This window comes from Peromyscus eremicus, chromosome 2 (assembly GCF_949786415.1).
Source record: "Peromyscus eremicus chromosome 2, PerEre_H2_v1, whole genome shotgun sequence".
NCBI lineage: Eukaryota > Metazoa > Chordata > Mammalia > Rodentia > Cricetidae > Peromyscus > Peromyscus eremicus.
Genome location: NC_081417.1, coordinates 62,646,004 through 62,669,989, shown reverse-complemented (window position 1 = coordinate 62,669,989; position 23,986 = coordinate 62,646,004). Strand labels below are relative to the sequence as shown.

General features: G+C 52.6%; 1 protein-coding gene across 1 annotated transcript in view; it reads left to right on the top strand.

Annotated features, from left to right (window-relative positions):
* Positions 1-14,860: 14,860 nt before the first annotated feature.
* Cntfr (ciliary neurotrophic factor receptor) overlaps positions 14,861-23,986 on the top strand; it is a 40,034-nt gene continuing 30,908 nt past the window's right edge. The window contains exon 1 of the mRNA XM_059254155.1: positions 14,861-14,971. The gene's annotated coding sequence lies outside the window, so the exon portion shown is untranslated. The remainder of the gene's footprint in view (positions 14,972-23,986) is intronic.

The window sequence follows — 23,986 nt, the reverse complement described above, 5'->3', positions numbered from 1 at the left end:
CAAAAGTCTGGTGAGGATGTCCCGTTTTCCACACGGAGAGTGAGACAGGAACAAATGAAGAATGAATAGCAACAAGAGTGGGGCCATGGTGCCCACGTGGAAGGAAGCTGAAGAGCGCAGCTTTCTGTGGCCTGGAGTCCTCATGAGCTCTCTGGAGTGGGTGAGACGGGAGGCCACAGAGCAGTAGGAAAGTGTAGCTGTATTAGTTTCCTGGGGTTGTTATAACAAAGTGCCACAGGCTGAGCTTACAACAGCAGACTTGTGTCTCCGTCCTAGAGGCCAGCAGTCAAAAGGTGTGTTCCCATCTTATTTATTTGTGTGTAGGCATGGGTGTGCCATAGCTCACAGAGGTCAGAGGACAACTTTTAAGAGTCACTTCTCTCCTTCCATCAAGTGGGATCCGGGGATCAAACTTAGGTCTCAGGCTTGGCAGCAAGTGCTTTACCCAGGGAGCAATCTTCCCGGCTCGGCCCCCTTTTCTGTCATGCATGTTTTTCGCCTTCTAAATATAATTTGATTCTTTAAGATAGTATTTTGGGGACCTGGAGGGGTGGCTCAGTGGCTAAGAGCACTGGCTGTTCTTTCAGAGGACCCCAGTTTGATTCCTGGAAACCACATGGTGGCTCACAACCATCTGTAACTCCAGTCCTAGAGGATCCGACTCCCGACGCCCTCTTCTGGCCTCCTCAAGCACCAGACATGTATGTGGCACACAGATATAAACACAAGCAAAACAAACAAACAAAATCCGTACACATAAAAAAAATTTAAAAAGTAAAGTATAATGAAATAAAATATAACTTTTATTTCTTGTCTCCTGGTTAGAGTGTGAGTTCCACATGGGCAGATGTCTGCTTTCTTCACTTGAAGTAGCCTAGGAATCTCGAACATGATTTGCACACAGTAGATGTGCAGTAATCATTCAACGAAGGGATGAATGTTGGGCCTCCAAGTGTGTGGACACACCCAGATCTGACTGTCATTCCCTGTTTCCTGGGCCCTCCATTCCCAGATTAGAGGGTAAGATCCAGATTCATTCACAGAATAGCCTTAAAGGACCCCGCTGCCTGCCGTCTTTGTCTGTCTTTGGATTGGTTCTTGCATTCTGGATTCTGACCACACTGATGCCCCACCTCTCCCAAGCATCATTAGATTTTCTTCCTCTGATCTTTGTCCTAGCTGTTTTCCCTTCAAGCTGAAGACTGTTCATAATCAAGACTTGGAAGTTCATATCTGTAACCCTAACATTTGGAAAGCTGAAGCAGGAGGATTGCCATCTGAGGCCATTTTGGGCTATGTAATGATTGCCAAACAGATGTCTCGAAATACCCGGAGAACTTCTACCTGCGGCCTCAAGGTGGCAGCATTCACAAAGGCATAGCTCATCTACCCTCTAAATCTACTTTGCTAGAAGCCCCAAGATAGAAGCGAGACAATCTAGTCCTGAAAATTGGTCCTCAGTAGACTGACATCTCCGCTGTTCAAAAGACAGCTAATGATAATCCACGGGGTGATAAATCAGTCACTGCACTCAGAACCTCCAGTCTCTGTAACCTAGAGACCTGTTTCACAATTTCAGTAAATGTGACGGTACAGACTCAGAAAGTTCTTCACTGCAGAAATAAGAGCCCCATTCCAGCACTTAGAGACAGGAAAAATCTCGAAGAAAGGAGGTAATGCCTGTGGAGAAGCTTGAAGACTAATTGGCTGGGAGAGACACAGGAAGGACAGGGGTGAAGGGAGATCGTGAGCTTCGGCGTAGAAGACAAGAAGAAAAATCAATCTGGTGAATGAAACTCAAGGAAGAGCCTATGTGGAATGAGTCTTGGGGATGGTTTGGGACCACACTGTATACAGAAAGACCTATATGCCTGGCCAGGGGGTTTGCGCTTTATCTTGAGAGTAATGAGAGGTTCCGCAAGTCTCGGGCACGAGGTAAAACGTCAGACTGTTTTAGAGTGAGAAGTCTGGATGTTTCAATTTGCTGAGTGGAGGGAGCACAGGGACGAAACAGCAGTGAGGAAGCCAAGAAGAGACCAGCGGGCCAAAATTGTGACTGGGGTAGGCCCTGGGGAGTCCTTTCCAGCCTACGGGGCCTCTCAATGCCCGCTCGTTACTCCGAAAGTGCTACTAGCCCTATGCGCCTCTGCCCCAGTGAAGGAGCCACTGGACCGCTGTTCTTTTGAACTCTGTCCTACCTCCTCTGGTTATTTCGGCTAGAACCAGGGTCTTGGTCGGCTTTCATATCGAGAGGCCACAGCATCTACGGTCCTCTCCGTTAGCAGATCTGTCAGCTTTCAGCTCATCCTGCATCATAGCATCTCTCAGTGACCCTTCCATGTGTCCTCAGTATGGCTAGGGGGCCTCCTCTCCCAGGGAGCCAGAGTATTAGTCACTCCCTGCCACCTTCAACCAGAGTACACTCACATGCCTGCGTGTGCGTGCATACTGATGTCGAGGGGGTTGTTCTCCCAGGAAGAGGGGTACAAGCCTAAGAGAAACGCCCGGAAGAATAAAAGGCACATTTGGAGGTGGGGGGAGGAAAAGTTGGCTACCAGGTCTCACAGGTTCAGGTCGGAGCCATAACCACGCGCTGCCAGCAGGGGGCACCAGAGTCAGCCTGTGAGCAGGAATGGAGTCACCTTCATTCCGTCTCATGAATATGCACAAACCTGTTGAATTATGCAGATAGAAGGATGTAAATGTATATGCAAATTTGGTGCTGCCCTCGTTGTTGCTATGGAAACGAGTGAATAGCAAGAGGGGGCATACCCTGGGGAAACCTGGGCGGAGAGACTGAGACCAGGAGACTTTGCTGGGCACCTGCTCTTCCCAATCATAATGTTTTTGATTTATTTCTTTGCTTCGCTCTGTCTTTGTCTCTCTGCCTGGCTCTCCTTCCACTTCTCTCCCTCTTTTGATCTCTCTCCTCAACTGTTTTTTTCTGAGTTTCCCTGCCTGAGTTTCTCCATGCTGTTGTTTCTCTCTGAGGGAAACACCGCTTGCCTCTGACTTCCGGTCTCTGTGTCTGTAATTGCATGCCTTTCTCTCCTGTCAGTCTGCATCTGTCTCACATCTCTGTCATGTCTCTGGTGTTTGTGCCTGTGTCTCTGAGAACGTTATTTCTTGGTCTGTGTCTTCTCAATCGCTCTGGTCTGTCTTTCTGAACCTTTTGTCCCGCAACTTGTCTCTGATGGGAAAGACAGGAAGCTGCACATCTGTCCTTGACTGAGGGGAGGCACCACCCCTGGACCAGCTGCCCACATGTTCAAGGATTCCTGAGCACTTTCCCCACATAAAATCCTGTTTTGAATCTGGCCCCTGTCACAGCATTGACACACGATCCCCATGACAGGCCATGGCGGCCTGCCAGCACAGCAGGTCTCCTTTGCCTGCTGTGCATCTGTGCTCAGTGTCCCTGCCTCTCTGGGCTTATCTTCTCAGCGCTCCTTGAAGCCGGTGGGCACCTTGAGGCAATGATGTGTTGAGCATAGGGAAATGAGAGAAGAGCCTTAATTGCTTGCCCCTCTGGCCCTCTGCCCAAAAGCTGACGTGAGAGGTCTGGCTCAGGCCCAGGTGTGGAGGTGTTTGGGGCCAGTTGAGACCTATCCTGGTCCCCAGTAAAGACTCCTTGTTGAGCCACAAAGCTGAGCGGCAGCCTCTCTGTGGTCTGCCCATGCTCCTGCCTGCTGTGGCCTCAGTCATCCACTTCCTTATTTGGGGCCCTCTAACTGCTCTCCCTCAGCTGGTTTCCATTTGATGAACCCCTATTCTACACCATGCCCCCTGCCTTTGTAGGTCCTCTGTGACACAGAATGAACCCGGAGACTTTGTGCCTCACACTAAGAAGGAGGTCTTTGGCCAGATGAAGAGCCCTCTCAAGGTTTCCTCTGTCTGGCAGCCTCAGTTTGGGAATACAAATTTAATGCAGGTGCAAAAGTCATGGCTCAGGGGCTGGAGAGATGGCTCAGTGGTTAAGGGCGCTGGCTACTCTTCCAGAGGACCTGAGTTCAATTCCCGGCACCTACATGGCAGCTCACAACTGTCTGTAATTCCAGTTCCAGGGGATCTGACACCTTCACATCAATGCACATAAAATAAAGTTAAATAAATTATTTTTAAAAAAAGAAAGTCGTGGCTTAAATGTGAATGAGACAGAGACAAAAGAGATCTAGGAAGGACCCTTCCATACAGGGTTTGGAATGGAGTGTGGGAGGTTCCAGGATGTTTTGAATGCGGGAAGCCACTCTATATGAAGGCAGAGGGCTTCCCCTTTTGGTCTTCAGCTCTGGGCAGGTTGCCTTACCTCCAGGAAGGCACTAGTCGTGGGGGATCTGGCCTGCACCCAGGTGTGGGGGCGGCTGAAGCCGTCGGGACAAGTCCCTCTCCTCCAGGAGGCGGTGGGCCAAAGCCCCCAGCTCTCCTTCCCATCCAGGAAGGACCACGTACCTGAGTATTCCCACCACCGTGATTCACCCGTGTTCAGGCCCAGGCGTGATCCTGCTACCAGGAACCCCATGTTTGAAGTTTTGAAAGTCCCCCCTTGCCCCAGCCCACCCCAGTTGTGCCAAGGGATAGAAGAGAGTCAGACAGGGCTGTGGGGTGGGTGGAGCAGCAGGTCTGTAGAGCCAGACACAGAAAAAGCCAAAGATCAGGAGCGAGATAGAGGCTGAGCCAGAGGAGAGAGATGGTACAGACAGTGAGAGAAGACCTGACAGAGGAGACCCAGAGATACGGATGACGCCAGCTTCTGGAAGGCGTTAGTACTGGCCGAACCTAGTGCTAAGCACTCTGCTGGGCTGTCTCATTTAATTTCATCTTTATAGCAGTCTTAGGAAATAGGTGGCTGTTATGATCCCATTTTATTCCTGGGGTAATTGAGGCTCATTTTACTTCTAAAGTAATTGAGACATTAAGTCACTTGCCTGAGGCTTCAAAGCCAGAAAGCTGTGAAGCAGGTATTTGAATCCTTCAGTTCGACTGAGAGCCAGGGAGAGAGACAGACATAGAGACAGAGGTGGGGACAGATAGACTCCCATACCAACCCTCTTGGGTAATCTGGAAATCCGGGAATCTTCAGGCAGCTGTTAGGGGAGGGCATTCCCACCAAGCTGAGAAAAGCAACTTCTGGGTCTTCTTGTCAGTGATGAAGGGAGGGAGGTGGGGGGGGGGAGAGGGAGGGAAGGAGGAAGGGAGGGAGGGAAGGCCCTCACATCATGGAATTCCTTAGCTGACCCCTCTCCTCCCAGAGCTGCTTCAGAACAGCCAGCCAACGCCTCCTTGTGAGGGGCCCCTGGCTCTGAGAAGTCTTCCTTCTCCGTGTATTTATTTAGCACCTGCTGGTTGGAGGGCACCCCTGCCCCCACACCTACATCTCCTCCCCCCCTTTCCTCCTTCACTCTGGAGAATCCCTTACTGTCTAACTTCAACCTCCCCCCACCCCAGTATAACCTCTGCAAAAAGCAATTAAGACTAGAATCCGGGACACTTCAAAATAAGGAGGTTAACGTAGTATACACCGAGGCTCTTGAAGCACAGAGAAGAGGTCCCCAAGGTCTGGCTCGGGTGTCTCTGGTTGGAGGTCCCTTCTGGTTGGTTTGGAGAGGAGGGTCAACAGCCCAGCTGGTGGGGGCCTGAGAGAGCCAGCCTGTCAACAACAGGGGGGACCGGGGTGAGAAGAAAACCAGGAGCTATCCTGGGGGAGCCCGGGAGTTGGCGTTATGGTTTCTAATGTCTTAGCCCTGGTTTCAATTACTCTCAAGGTCCCCAGGGTTCTCCCACCACTGCATGCAGGCTCCTGAGCTTGAAGAAGGTTCAGGAGTCTCTTGGGGAGACTAAGAAACTAGGGGTTCCGAGGTAGAAGCCTAGGGCCTGGAGGGAGCCTTTTCATACCCTCCTACCCCTGTACATGGCTGTATGAGGCCCCCCAGACCACACAGGGCTCCCAGAAATGATGGGAAGCTGGGAGGAGCGGTGTCCATTGCTGCTTGTGAGCAGGGGCCAACAGGTTCCCTAGCTCCATCTTGGTCCTGCTCCCTCCAACCCTCTTCTCCGCTGACAGCTAGGGCATAGTCTCACCACGCTCTTTTTTCAAACCTCATGAGGAACCCTGATCCTAGATTTTTCTGCTCTCCAGGCCAGCACAACTCTCTTGTTTTCTGGGACTCCCACATCTTCTTTCCTTTTTCCTTTTTTTTTTTTTTTAATTGTTGTTGTTTTGTTCTTTTGTTTTTTTAGATAAGATCTCACCATGTATCCCAGACTGGCTTCAAACTCACAGCAATCCTCTTGCCTCAGCCTCTGGGGCAGTGGTGGTTATCTCTTTTGTCACATTTGTGTCGAGACAGGTCTCGTGTGGTCCAGGCTGGCCTTGGGACTCACGGCGTAGCTAAGGTTTGCCTAGAGTTTCTGATACCTTTCAAATGCTGAGATTGCAGGTGTGTGCCTCCATCCTACCCAGCACATACACTCTTTCTCTCTCTGCATGTCTTTGTCTCTCTCTCTCTCTGTATGCCTGTCTCTGTCTGTCTCTCTGTCTCTCTCACTCTCTGTGTCTGTCTGTCTGTCTCTCTTTGTCTCTCCCCCTCTCTGTGTCTATCTCTGTCTGTCTCTCTGTGTGTCTCTCCCTCTGTGTCTATCTCTGTCTGTCTCTGTGTGTGTCTCTGTCTCTCTCTCTCTCTCCCTCTCTGTCTCTATCTCTCTTCTGTCTGTCTGTCTGTCTGTCTCCCTCTCTTTTAACCTGAGTTCCCAGTTTCTGTCTTAGCCCACCCGTCCTCACATTCCACGGTTGCTCTCTTCCCCCAATCCTGCTGTCCCCCAGCACTGTCATAATGCCCAGGTCAGCCTGGGACTTCGATGAATATCCAAGCCTTCCCATGTGCTGGCACAGAGGGCCCTGGGAACTGTGGAGCAGGACTGCACACCTCCAGCCAGCTCGCTCTCACTCAGTTTGAGGACATTCTCTCCCGCCCTAGCTGTGTCCTTGCCTACCCATCATTCCACAGACCCTTCGGCTGAACATGTCAAGGCCTTGTGAATGGCACCATCATCTCCCAGTCACTATTGCCAAAAGCCTGGGAGCTGTCTGTGCTTTTGTACACAATGTTCCCTCTGGGCCTGGCACACAGTAGGCGCTAATAAATGTCTGTTGAACTGACTTTAACTCAATTTTCTCTCTTGGACTTCCTCTTCTGCCTCTGCCTGTCCCCTGGTGCTTGGTGTCGCTAGCATAAGTCTCCAGACCTTTTAATTGCCTTGGTCTTCCTAATCACCATAGTTCAGTTTGTGGGGGAGTCAGGGCCTCTTTCCCCCTTATTTCCCATCCTGGTAGTCACAGGCTCGTCAGGAATGAAGCTTGGGGGGGGGTGAAGGGAGAGAAACAGTCTCGAGGACCCTATTATCAGCAGCAGGGGATCACTGCAAGGGATACTCCTTTGAGGACAGATGTCTCCACTGTGAAAAATTGGAGGGGGTAATCAGAGCCCGCTAGGGCGGAGAGACAACTTCTGAGTAGTGAATTAGTTTCATGCAAATTTTTGCAAAATGAAAAATCGCATCTGTGATTTTGCAAGTCTGTTTTGTGTCCCTGTTTTTGCCTTAAAAAAAAAAAAATCAAAAAACACCAAGTCCCCTGATCTCAAATGCCCTTGTCCTTCCTGGCCCTCTCCATCCTCTCCCATCTGGAGCCTCTGCTCCCACCAGCTTCTCTTTCCAAACTTAACCCTCACCCCAGGATCACCACGGGGAAGATCCTCGGGAGAGCAGACACTGGGTGAGATATCCAGGGGGGCTGTCCTCTGTGTATACCTGACATGATCCCCCCCCACACACACACATGGTCATGGTAGAGGTGGAAAAGATGAATCTGAGTGACCTCTCTCCATCAAGGCACTCCCCTTCCTTTCCAGCCCCAGGATCTTGTCCAAGTCAAGAAGAAAATTTGACCTTCTGTGCAATCGCTCAAGACCTCGCTAGCAGGAGCTGGAGAGATGGCTCAGTGGTTAAGAGCACTTACCATTCTTGCGGTGGATAGGTTCAGTTCTCAGGACCCACATGGTGGCTCCCAATCATATAACTCCAGTTCTGGGGGATCTGACACCCTCTTCTGACCTCACAGGCTTCTGCATAAATGTGGTGCACGTACAGACACTCAAACACACACACACACATAAATAATCTGACCTCCACAGGCTTCTGCATAAATGTGGTACACGTACAGACACTCAAACACACACATACACATAAATAAATTTCAAAAGAAGATCTCACTAACAGTCAAGTGTTCTATACTCTTACCTTCCAGACCACCATGGCCTTGGCACCAAAGGCATTTTGGGATGTGGTCTCTGAACCACTTCAGCCTTAGCCTGCCTCCCAGGCCTCTTCTTAGTCCCCATTGAGCTTACTAAGCCTGCTTCTCATCACTGATGGCAGAAGCCCCTTCACCAAGGCTCGCTCCCCCATGCCACTTCTAAGGTCAGAGCTGTCCCACTCGCCTCACGCCACACACTCATTCGATCTGTTTTAAAGGATTTATGCATGTAAACATTGAATTAGACTTATTTAAATCTATCTCAAGCTGGGTCTGGTGATGCAAATTGATGATCCTGGCTACTTACAGACAGAAAGGTCCCAAGTTCAAGGCTGGACTAAAGAGTGAGTTGAAAGCCAGCCTGAGCAATTTGGTGAGATCCTGTCTCAAAAATGAAAGATTAAAAAGAAGACAGCCGAGGTGGCACACACTTTTAATTCCAGCATTCAGGAAGCAGAGGCAGGAGGATCTCTGAGTTCAAGGCCAGCCTGATCTACATAGTGATTTCCAGGATAGCTAAGTCTACACAGAGAGATCCTGTCCCAAAATAAATAGATAGGTAGGTAGATAGATAGATAGATAGATAGATAAAAATAAAAAACTGGGGGTATAACTCAGTGATAGTTATATAACTCTAGTATAACACACATATACAAAATCTATTTCAGCTGTTAGAATCACCCGTTTTATGCCAGACCCAGCCCTAGAGATGAAGCCACAGCACTACCCTCCTGGAGCTCAGAGGCATCACACAGCCAGGCAATTAGATAGACACCACATCAGCCATTAACTTAGACTTCACACTAACCATATTAGGCAAAGAAATATGGTACTAGGAGAAACAAAGAAAGGGGCTTAGGCCATGCCTCTCCTAGGAGACACTGAGGCATCTCTTCTTGGCTGAGGAGGCTGGGGAGTTAGAATTGGGAATTTTGCATGGGCTAACTGTACAATTATTATCTTTCTTGATTAGAATGTGAGCCCCATGAGGGTGGGAACTTAAAACAAATTTGAGGCAAAATGTAAACAGTAAAGTGCACAAATTTTAAGGATATATAGTTCAAATTACAAGTTCAATTTTAGTTTTGCTTGTTCCAAAGTTTCCTAGAAGCGAAATGAATCAGTATGTTCTCTGAGTCTTCTCGGCCTCCTCTTTGCTCAGCGTTTTGTCTGAGGTTTACCCCGTTGTTATGCATGGCCGGAGCAGGCTCTTCTCCATTGCTGTGGCCATGTCACTATTATCTATTGGGGTTGTTTCCAGTTTGGAATATATGCATGAATAAAGCACATTTGATTCTTTCTTTGAGGCATATATCTGGAAATATATAGAATTGCCAGGTCCTGGGATCTCTGTCCGTTCATTTTAGTAGTGCCTGCCATTTTCTAAGTTTGGACCAAATTACACGTGCATGAACCGTGTATGGAATCTAGTTGTTCTACATCCTTCAGAAGAGTGTCTGGCTCACTATTGTACCTACACCAATGCCTGGCACACAGTAGGACGTACATACATACTCTTAAGAACAGGAGGTGCCGTCAGCATTGATATATGTCGCTCTGGGTTCAGCATTAACTTGCTGAGTGACTCTGGCCGATGTCTCCCTGTCTTCAACATCTTTCCCTATCTGTAACCTAACAACCAACACTAAGGGCCCTGCTGCTGCCCAGTGCCAGCTGGGCGTTGTGAAAACCAGCCACCTGTTCATTCACTTATCTCACTTGTATTGCTTAAGGATGGCACCTACTATGTGCCAGCAAGCAGAGGGTGTGATCGGTGACATTCCACTGAGAGCCTCTTTCGGGTCAGCCAAGGCCAGGGTCACTGCCTATCATGTCCCCAACTCATCTTCCCAGAGAAGTCTTCTCTTTCCTGTCCAGCCCTGACCCCAGGCGGGGGAAGGGGTCTGGACTGAGTCTGTGGATGGAAAATGTGATTAATAATCAAAAAAACATCTGAGAGGAAGAGACCAGGAAAACAACTTCGGGAAGGCTCCTTGCCCAGGGGAGGGGGGCCATGTCCTGGGCCTTGGGACAGCTCCGGCCACCCTTTCTGGGAAGCAGCCACAGGAGTGGGTAATTTTAGCCAAAAGCAGAAAGAAAGGGGAAAAAAGCCATTTTAATGACTTATTTTGAAAGATGCCCCCAATGTAAGCAAGCCATGCTTCCTCTAGGAGCTTGTCCTCGTTCTGAGCCCCTCCTAGTGGTCCCTCAGCTCAGGCATATTGGATGGGGGAGGGTAGAGACTCTGGACTGGGGGTAGAGGAGGAATTTCAACATGAAATGTTTTGTTCATTAACAGAGAACATGGGGGGAAATTCCCTTTCTTCTTGGGTCTGGGCAGCCCAATCGGACACTCAGAAGCTATTGTGAAAAATAGAGCCGTAGGCTGCAGGGTAGGGTGAGGGCTATAGTGAAAAGCGGGCACAGGGGCTGTCTCAGGCCTCCATTCAGATTCCTGACTTCCTGGGGCTTCCTAGGCCTTAATCCTTCCTCCTTCCCAATGCTTCCATCTGTCCTCAGATTTCCTTCTTAGTGAAGCAGGAGGAACTGTGGTTAGACTGGAGTTAGGACTTCCTGATGGGAGGAAAGAAAGAATAAGGAGGGAAGGAGGCCTTGGGCCTATTGAATAATTTAGAATTTTGATGAGGGGGGGCAGTGTTTGATGTTGGTTGGTAATCTGCTAGGTAAAATAAATAAATAAATAAATCTGACGTTATCTGGGGGCAGTAGTGGAAGCCCCTGTATCAGTGTGGATTTAAGGGCTCTAGTAGGGTGGGAAGGGAAGGTGGTTTCCAGGGAATCTGGGTGATTTCAGTTTGAATGCTTTGCCTCGGTACTGGGGCCCCACCTCTCCCCCCACCCTCTACCTTCAGAGAATGCTTGCCCTTTTGTGGTACTAGAGATCGAAAGGGTCAGGGCAGCGGTCTCCACGATGGGATTCCAGGAGGGGGGTTCTTGTGAGTGCGCCCCAGGTGCTGTCCCAAGATGGTGCTGGAGCTGTCTCAGGATGGGGGGGCGGTGAGTCGCCCATGGGGGTGGCCGGGCTGGTCCCTGACTTGGGGGGGCTCTGGGCCCCCCTCCCTGGCTCGGCCCGGGGCTGTGTCGGGATCGGGTTTCTCGGCGCCTGGAGCCTCCGCGAGGCCGAGCTGTTCCCGGGCCCCGGCCAAGCCGCCCCGGGCGCTGGCACTGTGCGAGGAAGCAGGGGGGGTAAGGGGGAGTGAGGGGGGGCTGCGAGGGCGTTTACGTAACTGCCTCCCAGAGCCCGCCCCGACCCGCCAACCCCAGTGTGATTGAGAGCGTGTGTGACTGAGTGTGTGCCTGTGTGACACGCAGTGTGCTGTGGCTGCGCCTTGAGTGTGTACTGCTATGGATGTGCGACCCAGAAGTTCAGTCCCGTTCTTGCCCAAGCAAGGGTCTCATGACTCCTCAAGTACCATAGTGAGGCTGAACGTTCTGTGAGGCTGAGTGTGTGACTTTATGTGACCCCGTGTTTGGTGCTGTTCAGGTAGCCCGTGTGAACGTGTAGCCAGGAGGTTGCCTTGCTGTGGAGCCTTCTGGTGCATAGCTGGTTAGAAATGGGACTATTTTCTGTAGGAGCACTTGGAAAGGTGACCACAGAAGTAGTTTTCCTTCTTGGAGACAGATCAATATCATTGGGAAAGTGTCCTTGCAACCTAAAGGCCTGAAGCTAAGTCCAGGGGTAGGGGGCGGTCCGGTTTAGTGCACCCTGCCTGGAGGGTGAAGTCTGAAGACCTGGCCACAGTGCTCCCTCTCACAGAGGCTATAAAGCCCCAGGAGGGCTAGTGCAGCTCAGTGGTAGAACCCTTGCCTAGCACTCCCTGGGTCCTGTCTCTACCATTGCAGGAGCAAAACTTCTCCAGTGTCCTAAGGCCTCTCGAGCTTACTGATTCTGGGTCCCTCCATTACTGTGGGGCCTCTAGTCTGGGGGTTCGACTTCCTGCCGCTTCGTCACAGGTGAGGCAGGTGGTGGACACGGGTTGACAGTGAATCGGCTGAGATAGGGCTTGAGGGCAGGTGTTCGTGAGTGGGATCTGCCTTAAGGCTAAGAGCACTACGGTAAGAGAAGGGGCTGGTGGGGAGATGGGATGGCCAACTCTTTCCAGGAGAGCTGGAAAGGGGGTGCGGCCAGAGGTGAAGGCCTGTCTAAGCGCCTAGCTCTACCCACAGGCGGTGGGTAGACCCTCACAAGGCTGAGGAAGCACAGAGGCTAGTGAGGAGACAGGGCATCCCAAACGGCAGGAGCGAAAGCCCACCAGGACTCCGTTGGCCCGGCTCAGTGGAAAGATCGCGGGTTCTGAGCTAGGCGTCCACAAGATGGAAAGGGCATAGCCCCTCCCTGGTTCGGTAGGTCCTCAGGGCCTCAGCGCGGAGCCGGATCGCAGCCCGAGGACGCACACCCCGCTCTGCCCGCCAGGTGTCGCTGCGGTCCCGGGGAAGCGAGCGCGGTTGCTGGTCCCGCTCCAGGAGCTACCAGCCGACAGACATCCCCCACTACTGCCACCCCGGGTCCGACGTGCGTCCCTCCTCGTCCTCCCCACACGGAGTCGTGTTCCTGGACTCGGGACGTCTGGTGCGAGCCCTGACCCGCACCAGGTGGTTGCGGCAGTGATGACGGAGGCCTCTCTGTGCCCTGGTCTCGTTTGGGGACGTTTGTCGGGGCGTAATTCCTGACTGCCCTCAACCTGCAGAAGGATTATCTGCAAAGCCAAGTCGGCCCACTGGCCCACTGAGGACCCGCCGATCTCCGCGTCCGTTTGTCTGCCTGTCCCCAGCCTGATGTGAGCGCATGGGTCCATCAGCATTAGCTGATTTAGGTTCTGATTCTCCAGAACCTAATCTGGTCCAGGCCTACCATCAGCACAGAAAGACATAATTGTGGGTGTCCCCATCTCCACCGCTCGTATTACATCGCACCTCCTGCGCTCCATCCCTCAAACGACTATCTGTAGCCTGGCGACCTGAGGTGGGCCCAGAGAAGTCAGTTAGAGAACATCTGCTGTCGGTAGTTATGCTCTGACCTGTGGGGCTCATCTATGTTGCTGTGTGTCCTTCAGCCCTTCCTGGTTCCAGACTGCTGCACGGTGGAGCCATGGAAGCGAAAGCGAAAAGCCCCAGCAGTGGCGGGAAGGGTTTTTCCTCTGCAATACAGTCTCTGAGGCATTTGTTGGGAAAGGGCCCGGGCGCTGTAGGCAGCCTGCTGGGGAAGGGTGTGAAGAAACAGCGAGATATTTCCCTCCCCTAGCCCTCAGCCGTGGAACAGTTCCCTGGAGGGGCAAGGCCCAGGGATTATGGGTCAAAGGCCAGTTGAAAAATCCAAGGGGGTGGACCTCTGGTTCTCTGCCTCTGGCATCCTTTTTTCTATTGCACTTTCGTGTGGCCTCAGAAGTCGATCAGGTTGTCTAACCTTAATCTCCCATATTGTGGCCAGAACAGAGGCCTAGGTTCAGTGAAGTGAACACCCTGCCCCCAAGACCCAGGCTGCGGGGGTGGGGCGGGGATGCCAGAGCCAAGCTCAGCTAGCAGAGGGGTATACCCCCGCTCTGGAACTGTCCCATCAGGCAGTTAAGTCACAGCCTCCCTACCCCTTCCACGGAGGCTGCTCTCCAGGCCCCGTGTCCCGGGGACGGAGGAGGGTGGTGGTGATGACAAGGGCCTGAGCATCCACGCTGGTCCATTTCGAGTCATGGGAGCGTAAAGCCCGCTAACCCCCGAAAGAGGGACTAGGAGGGAGGTCGTCGATGGGGCGGTGGGAACAAGGGAGGATGAGAGGGCTGGTTTAATGGGCACTGGGGGGCTCTGCCTCGTACACTTCCCGGGGATGCTAGAAGGACCCCGGAGTTGATGCCGGGTGTGCCAGAGTGTCAGTGCGAGACACCGAAGAGCAGAACGGACGAGTGTGTGTGCAGGAGAGACCTGGCCAAAGCTTGAGAGTGTGCCGAGCGATCCCGGGGGTGGGTGCGCGCCCGGCCGCCCTAGGAGAGCGGGCGGAGTGGGTGTGGGTGTGTGCGCGCGCGTTTGCGAGACCCGCGGCCCGGGCTGCGCGTGAAGCACGGGGTCCACAGCCGTCCCGAGGGCGCGCCGGAGAAAGGGCGAACGCGAGGGGGCCACGCGTGCCAGTGCGGGCGAGCGTGCCAGCGGGGGGTAGGGCGCCTGCTTGCGCGGGGCGAGTGGGAGTGGGGGCTCACAGGCCTGCGCGGGCGAGCGTGCCCCCGCGAGCGTGCCGCGCGTGCCAGGCGCGGGAACGTGCCAAGGCGGGGGCGCGCGGGGGGGCCGAGGCGGGGAGGGGGGTCGTGGCGCGCTGCCGCGGAGGCGCGGGGAGACAAGGCGAGAGGGGGAGGGGAGCAAGGGCGCGCGCGGCCGAGCGGGCGCCCGCGGTCACATGGGCGAGGGAAGGAGGGAGGGAGCGCGCGAGGGAGGGAGGAGGATGGGGGGGTTAAAGCCGCGGAGAGCCGAGGAGCCGGTGCAGAGCGGGCGGCGGCGGCGGCGGCGGCGGCGGCAGTGGAGGCGGCGGCTCCAGCCGGCGCGGCGCGGGGTTCGGCAGCGGGATCCAGCCGCGGTGCTCGCTCCGCGCTCCTGCCTCGCTCCCCGCCTGCAGCGGCCGAAGGGCGCGGCGCGGAGCCCGGGTGGCCCGAGGGCGCGGTGAGTGTTCCGTGGCCGTCTGCGCGAGGCTAGACCCTCGAACGCTCAGGCGGACAGACCCGCGGACCCGCGGCCCTCGCGCGCGCGGGGAGAGAGAGCGAGGGGACACGCGTGGACCCCGCGGTCGGGGGAGGTAGGAAAGTTCACCAGAAACTTTGCCCGCAAACTCGGGGGGCGGGGGGCGCACGAGCAGCAGCCCCCCACGTCCGGGCGCGCCAGGGGTTGGGCGTGGTGGTGGTGGTGGTGGTGGTGGTGAAGCTGGGCAATCGGCTGGAGGGAGGTGGCCTGGGCGGTTGGTACTAGTGTCCCTGTTCTTCCTACCCTTGAGCAGCACGCGCGGGGTCTGGGAAAATTCCAGAGCTAGGGGATCGCAGTGGCCCCCCACGCACCCAAAGCTTGCTTCTTTCTCGGGGAGAAAAAAAAATCTGGACTTCAAAGTGCCCGGGAGTGTAAAAGGATGGCTGCGCTTCTGCCAGTGCCCGGGTATCCGTGTGAATCCGCGCGTGGTGTGTGTGTGTGTGTGTGTGTGTGTGTGTGTGTGTGTGTGTGTGTGTCGGTGTGTCGGTGTGATCCTGCCTGTGGTTTTCTCATGAGTCCGCCTGGATGTATCTCCACGCAGTGGGTCCCCTTCAGTGTCTCTTTGTAAGTCCTCTGGTTTGTGTGGTTCCAAGCCTGTGGCATACCCCCAAGTGTCTTTTTTGTGAGTCTGCCTCTGTGAGCCTCCTCCGGTGCGGCTGGGTGTCCCCAGGTTGTACAGAGTAGTGTATCTCCCGGTGCGTGGGGGGCTGGGCCGCGGGGAGGTCACCAGACGGACAGTTCTCCTCGACTCCTCTCCTCTGCCGAGCTTCTCCAGCGTCTAGCTCGCTGGCTCCCTGGCCCCCCTCCCCCTCCAGTAGCTTCAGGCGGGCAGGACTATTTCACGCCTTGTTGAAAATTCAGGATTTTCTTTCTCTCTGTCTAGTCTCTCTGTTTGAGAATTCATCCCCCTCACCCCCGCATGCATGTATGTGTGTGTGTGCATGCGAGTCTGGCACCTTATCTTGTAGGCAACACTGGGTGTGTTTCTGTGTGGTGTGTGTCTTTAACACAAGTTGTTTTGCCTGTGATATATTTTTTTCTGTGTCACAGGATGTATTTGTGTGCTTGTTTGCCATGTTCACCGAGGTGGTAAGAGTTGGGAATGCCGAGTGTGTTTGTGCATCAGTGAACTGTTGTGTGTCCTGGGGTCTGAAACACGGGGTGTGTTTTTGTGCGTCTAACCCTGGGTGTCTGTCATTACTTGGGGCTTGACCAATTGGGTATTCATGGAGATGCAGGGTTAGCTTGGATCTGTGAGGTGACTGAACGGTGAGCCTCATCATGCCCCTGTCTCCGCTCTCATTCATAGCCCACACAAATCCTTCCTGTCGGTTCCTGAGGCTCCAGGAAGGATTAAGATGGAGCTAAAGGTTCAGACCCTGTCAGAACTGATACTCCAGTTGGGACTCTGAGTCTACCCAAAGACTAAGAGTTTAAAGTTCACACTCAAGACTTCCTGGGGTTCTGGAATTCACACTCAGATTCACACTGGAACACTTAAACTCATTCCAGAGACTTGGGGATTACACTCGTGGGCTTGCATTCAGAATTCCCCCAGCATGGTGGACTTTGCGTTCAGATTTACACTTCCTTCCTGGGGTCTGCTCTCCTACTGGGTCGGCTCTCATGTGGGGCTCATACTTGCTTATCTCTATCCTTCAGCTCATAGGTTTCTGAGGAGATTTAGAGCTGGCCCACAGAAGCTCCCCGGGCTCAAGGGCTGCTACTTTGTCTCCTAAAACCACGGAGCTTCCTCAGATTGACACTTTTATTCAGAGATTCTGTCACATTGAGACTAGAGGCCCACATTCAAACTCACATAAAGAACATGGGGCCCAGCCAGGCGTGCTGGTGCATTAAAGGCATTTAATCCCAGCAGAGGCAGGCGGATCTCTGTGAGTTCGAGGCCAGCCTGGTCTACAGAGCGACGAGTTCCAAGACAGCCAGGGCTACATAGAGAAACCCTGTCTAGGAAAAACAGCAACAACATAGGGCTCATATTAGAACTCAAGGACTCTTTCGGGACACTGCAGTTCCAGTCAAGCTCACATGCTCCCTGTGGCATTGCGCTCTGACTTACATCTTTACAAATGGGGCTCGTGTTCAGATTCAGCAACACTCACGTAGAGTCATAGGAGGACCTTTGGTTCACACTTAGATTCACGTGGGGCAATTAAAGGGCTGGACTCTAGGGGGTAACCTTGGACTCACACCAGGATCTGGGTGACTCCCTCAGACTGCTGAAATCCTGTGACTCACACTCAGATTCACAGAAGGATCTGAAAGTTCCTACTCAGACTCATAATAGAACTCAAGTGCCCACACTATGGATTCTCATTTCTCTCCTGTGATCAAGTAGATGATAACACTGGGATTCCGAAACACTTGGATTTACAGAGGCACTGTGGGGTTAACATTCATACTTTAAAAGGGAAGCTTAGACTCACACCCAGAACGCCTTGAAGGCCAAGAGCTCACACTTTGAGACGGAGTTGTTAGGGGCTCCTAGGACTTTAGTTGAAGTCACCTCAGTTCCTGAGCTCACTTTCTGACCCCCTGGGACCGACAGTCAAGCACACCTCAGGACCTTAGTTCACACTCAAACTCATCCTTGGGTCTCCAGCACTGCCAGAGAACCAACCACCCAACCAAACAAACAAAAAACCACACTTCAATCGCAGAGTTCACACTCCGACTGACTTTAGAGCCTGGCGCTTACATGAAACTCATGCTTCTGTCCTGTGGCTCACACTCAGACCCACACTAAGATTGTGATGTTCACGATTCCGGTTTGGGACTTAGACTCAGTCACGTGTGCTCATGTTTTTCTTCGGGTTGTGGTGCAGGGTCAGGGCAATCAAGGCGAAGAACAGAGAGCCGTCCTGGGTGAAGACCGGATGAAGATGGGGTATACATTTGTTTATGTCTCTCCTTTCACACAGGCTGTGCTCTGACGGCAGGGTGGTGGGAAGCACTGAGTGGTCAGAGCCTCCCTCCCAGCCTTCCACAGCCAACGAAACCCTTGGCAGAATGTCTGAGTGGTTTGTTGGTACAGGGGTCAGTGAACCGTCAGATTCCTCCATGTGCCATGTACATACTCCTTAAATAGTTGTGGGCACCACTTCCATGGTAGAAAGGATCAGGGCCAGGTGGGGGCAGATGAGACTCACGTCCTCCCAAGACACCCCTCCCCTCAACCCACACATCCTTGGGGGTGGGGGTAGGGCTCCAGGAAAGTTCCCAGGTGCTGCATTTGTTATGCTAAGAGAAGTGCATCCCTCTCTAGCCTTTGCCTGCTGGAGAAGGAAGGGTAGGGGCCATGTTAAGTCTCATGGCTCCAGTGTTTACCCAGAAATACCTACCCACCCCCCTGCTCCCTGAAAGAACAGTAGCCCTAGGGAGTCTGGGCTGCAGCCAGCCCTGGGACTCTACCTGCCTTAGAGACATGGTCCTGGACTTCACAAGCCCACTGTGGAGGCCGGTGGGTGGGATCACCTGAGGCGTACTACCCCCCACCCCTCGGAGCTTACACAGTAGAGACTTGGTCCACGAAGGGGGTACATCAGGCTGAGGTGGTCAGGCTTTAACTGCTCCATAGCCGTGAAAGATGTGTCCCTTTGGACACATGCTCTCCAGCTCCCCTATGGGGGAGGGGGCTTGGAGGCAAGGCGTCCTGCACTCTGCCCCCCCATGGCGGGTTGAAGTGTAAATGAATCGGAAACATATGGAGTGGATTTTCTTTGAAATGCAGATCGGTTGGGGGGGGGACCATGTGTGCCTGGTTTGGGGAGGGGGGGGTCCCAGGAAGCAAGAAGGCTGAAGTGAACTGACCCCTCCTCCAGACCCACGACGGGTGGGGGAACTCCTGTGGCCCTGGGTGACCACACCCACATGGGCTCTGGTTTCCTGTGGGGAGGGACTTTGGGTGGAGAGCAGGGGGTCATTGTCCCCCTTCATCTTTGCGACAGGCAAAAAGGGAGCCCCTCAAGTATGGAACTGTGCTGGGTTGGGGGTCACCAGAGGCAGGAGCTCTGGCTGCCAAAGGGTGAAAGGAGGGGCTGGAGCAGATGTGGGCGTTAGTGTGAGACCCTGTCACTGTAGAGAACTAGCTCCCAGAAGCTGGAGCTAGGGCTACAGCAGAAGCAATTGAAGTTAGACTGTAGTGGTGACTTACAGGGCCTGTGTGTGTGTTGGGAATGTGCTGGAGAGTCCATGAACGTGTGGGACAGATTTCCACACATCCAGGGCAGTGTCCAACCATACCTCTACGGGTTCTTTCCTCGCATAGCTCAGCAAGGTGGTAGTGTTGCCTGTGAACTCGGTGGGTTCTGGCTCTGCCTCATGCACCGCTGTACCTGCCTGGGACATAGATGGGGCATAGAGTAGGGGGAAATGCCTTTTCTCTTCCATCAGACATGGGGCTTCTTGTGGGCAGGACCGGATTCCCAGTGCTTGGCAGGAAGTAGATTCTCCATAAATGTTGAGGCACGATGTGGGAAGAGTTCGAGGTTTAAGTTTTGGGGACCACCAGCTCCTGTTTGCACCCCCTCTTTGGTTCAAAGGGTCTGTGAATGACTTGCAAGTTGGAATTGGGAAAAGCTTCCCTTTGCTCAGAGAACGAGGGCAGAAATTAGACACTTTAGTTAGGTCTGGATGAGAGCAGTGACCTGGTCCTGAGGCATTGACTGGAGGTCATTCTGGCCCCCCCCCCCCACATTGGCGATTTTTCTGGTGATAGGAAAGTCTTTATTCCCCTACAGCGTCAAATGTATCCCTCACTCTCTCTAGGTCCAGAGAATGGACCCCATAGCCAAGTCACCAAAACTCAGCTCTGAAGCTGGGTAGCTGCTTCAGGCAGGGTGGACTGTCTGTATTGGTTATTAATGTCTGAGAACACAACATTTAGACCTTAAAAATACTCAGTCCTGCCAGATCCTGGGAGTTACTGGTGGGGGCCTGTGTAGCATGGCTGCACCTTAGTTGGGGAGAGAAAAGGAGAGACTCACACACCCACATTACTGTGAGAGTCTCCTAGGGAAAGCTGGGAGTAAATGTGAGAGTTGGAGAAACTGAGGTGAGCTTGGGTGGCAAGTGTACGAGAGACAGAGCCTTTGGTTTGTACAGAGCGAAAGTTTATAAAATCAGTTATGCGGATTAGTCAAACTCTGACAGCATTCAGGGTAGCTGGTGGTCCTAAACACTGTAGGATTTGCTCCTTAGCAGGCTGAGAGCATCCAGAAGTACAACTCAAGTAGTCAGTAGGCACCTTTTCAAGTTCTGAGTGAGCAAGTGTGTGGTAAGTAAACAGAATCTTCCCTAAGTGCCCTCTTCTGAGCCACTGCCCATCCCTGTCCCCCTCCATGCGGCGGAGTTCCAGCAAGGGTTTTAAGACCCCCTTTTGTAGACTTCTACCTCACTTCTGACCTCGGGCCTTTGTGTGAGCCCTCTTCTCAGGAGGAGGGACTGCCTGGTGGTCCCAAAAAAAGGCAAGAGGAGTCCAGTATCAGAAGGCAGATGCCACGTGACCTTGGCCCGTGAGCTGACCTTTCCAGGCCCCTCCGTGAAATCGCAGGATGGGGGGGCTGGGCCCTGGCCCAGGCCTGGAGAGAAGGCGGTTTTGGCACCCATCCAGGCCCCTGACGTCAATGTCTCTCCAAATAATGGAATCAATATTGGGGTGGGGGGGCAAGCGTGAACCAGGCCCCAGCGATTAGAAACAGATCAGCACAGACCCGCAGCTGATTCTGATAGAGATGCTTTGGAGATTTAGGGTGGGAGGCCTGGAAGGAGGTAGGCTGGGGTGGGGGGGATAGGGGGGCACTGAGGAATGGGGAGCCAGAGCCACCCAGTATTCAAAGCTGGAGGGTATACAAGTGGGCAGAGACTGGGATATTTAGAGTTGGGGGTGGGGGTATTGGAGGGGGGAGGTCCCTTGTCCTGGTGCCTTTTTCCTTTGAGCCTTTTGAGTTTCCAAGGTTAAGTCAGTTGTGGGTGGTGACATCTTTGAGCAAAAGGGTGCTGGTAGGCAATGAGAGTTCACCTGCCTGTGTCTCAGGCCTGGGCCCCTCGGCCATATTAGCATTAGGGTTACACACAGGTGGCGGGTGTGTGTGTGTGTGTGTGTGTGTGTGTGTAGTGAAACTAAGTGAGATGGCATCTTGCTTGGCACCTAAGGGCATTCATCCAAGTTAGAGAGATGGGTAGCCCCCTGCAGAGCGGGAATCCAGGCTGTCAGCTCACATTCTCTCAGTCTCCTAGAAAGCTGCAGGTGAGGATGGAGTGGGGCATGGGGTCCACGGCGGGGAAGGAGGGGGCTGGCCTGGCGGCGGCTGACAAAAACCAGGAAGAAGGGCTGGGGGAGCAGCTGTAATTACAGGGCATTTATTATTAATCAGATGAAATTGCTGGAAGCAGCTGGTGTAATGTGCGTAGCGATGCTGCATGCTTCCCCAACACGCACACGCACATACATGCCACACACGGCTTGAGCCTCGCTTGCTTTTTTTTTTTTTCTTGTGAAGGTCAGATGGCTCTGTATTTGTCTATGTGTCTGCATATCAGTGTGTATCAGTCTGTGTCGTCATGTCAGCCTGTCCCCTCTCTACTGCCATCGTCTCTTTGTCAAGCTACCTGTCATTCTTCGGTTTGACGTACGCCTGTCCTCCCTCGCGTCCCCTCTCTTCGGGGTGTCTTGGTGTGTTGGTATCTGTCACCAGCAGTCAGCCTGTCTCTCTGACACACTGTTTTAGTTACTGGCCTTTTCTGGTTACTGATGTTTCTGGTTTCTGGGCAGGATTCCATGGCAGGGCCCCCTTCCTTCCTCATGAGCATGCATTCAGGCCCCTAATCATACCTTTGGCAGATTTCTTCTGGGACCTGTTGAGGAAGCAGTCAGACCCTGGATATCTCTTGGGAACTTGTAGAAGGTGAGGGGTTTATTGAGTGGCCAGATTTCATGGAAGCTTTTCGATAACCCTGAATTCCCAGGGCCCTTGCCAGTGGCCAGTCGTGAGATTTAGGACAAGCTGCTTTTGCTGTCTCGGGGTTCTCACTACAAAATGGAAATACGATTATTTCAGAATGCTGTTTTGATGATTCAGCACAAAAATGTAAGTTAAGCGGGCTGGAGAGATGACTCAGCGGTTAAGAGCACTTCCTGCTCTTGTACAGGACCCAGGTTCAGGTCCCAGCACCCACATGGCTTGTAACTTCCACTAAGGAAATCTGGTGCCTCCGCTGACTTCTGCAGCCTCCTGCATACATGTGGTGCACACACATACACACACTTAGGTGCATGCATACACACGACAAAAATTTGCTTATAAATATAAGTTGGGGGCTGGAGACACGACTTGGTGGTTATTAAAAGCATTGTTGCTCTCAAAAAGACCCAGGACCCACATGGCAGCTCATGTAACTCTGTAATTAGAGTCCCAGGGGATCTAACCCACCTCTTCTGACCTCCAAGGGTACCACACACTCACGTGATATGCATGCATGCAGGGAAAATACTCATACACATAAAATAATAAATAAATAACTCTAAAAAAAAATAAGCCAGGCGGTGGTGGCGCACGCCTTTAATCCCAGCACTCGGGAGGCAGAGCCAGGCGGATCTCTGTGAGTTCGAGGCCAGCCTGGGCTACCAAGTGAGTTCCAGGATAAAGGTGCAAAGCTACACAGAGAAACCCTGCCTCAAAAATAAATAAATAAATAAATAAATAAATAAATAAATAAATAAATAAATAAATGAAGGTCAGGCAGTGGTGGCTCACACCTTTAACCCCAGCACTCGGGAGGCAGAGCCAGGCAGATCTCTGTGAGTTCAAGGCCAGTCTGGTCTACAGAGTGAGTTCCAGGGCAGCCAAGGCTACCCAGAGAAACCCTGTCTTGAAAAAACTAAAATAAAAAAAAAAAAAAGAAAAATATATGTAAGTTAAGCTGGAGGTGGTGGCGCACACTTTTACTCTCAGAACTTGGGAGGCAGAGGCAGGCATGTGTCTTGAGCATTTAAGGCCAGCCTGCTGTACATAGTGAGAGTCTGGGGGAAAAAAAAGTCAGAAGTCAGTTAAGGACTCAATATAAAGTCTTCTAGCGAAGGCCCCGAGCAGTTCCTAGCTGATGGGCTGCAGGCATAACTCAGTGAGAGTGAGTTCCTAGCACGGGTTCCCCAGCACTGCAAAAAAGAAAAAAAAAAAATCCTAGCTGTTCGTATCACTGGAAAAGCACTGTGTAAGTGGGTGAGAGCTACAGAGGCAAACTGGTACGTTAGGCTCCGGAAGCGGGTACTGACTCCATTCAAGGCTCCAGGAGTGATTAAATAACGTATATAGTCTTGTATATGTTATTTAACATTTTTGAATGTCAGGGTTTTTAGCTGTCAAGTGGCAAGACTTAGCACCTAGCTCATGGAGAGATCACCAAGAGGGGATGGTGCAGGTGAGGTTAACATTTCCTGGCACATGATAGATGCTTAGCAAGTTGTGGGGATGTGGGGGACATCAGAATGGTGGGTATTCTCTCTCTCTCTCTCTCTCTCTGTCTCTCTGTCTCTCTCTGTGTGTGTGTGTGTGTGTGTGTGTGTGTGTGTGTGTGTGTGTGTGTGAGAGAGAGAGAGAGACGGGAGGTCCTTCTGTCTGAACCCTGCTTGTGTGGGAATTTGTGGTATGTATCTGTGAGTGGTGTCAGGCCTATCCTGTACCCTTTGTTTGTCCCTGTGGTTTAGAACTGAAGTCAGCGCGGAAGGGGTAGAGGAACACTGTACTGTTTTTCTCTCTTCCAGGCATATCTGCTTCTTGCAGATATGTGATAATAACAGCTAGCTTTGGGGGGCAGTGCTGGGGAGTCCAAGCTAGGTCCCCACTCTCACTGAGCTAGACCCACGCTCATCCACTAGCAACCGCTCAGGCTCTTGGTTCAGCAGACACCATAATCCTT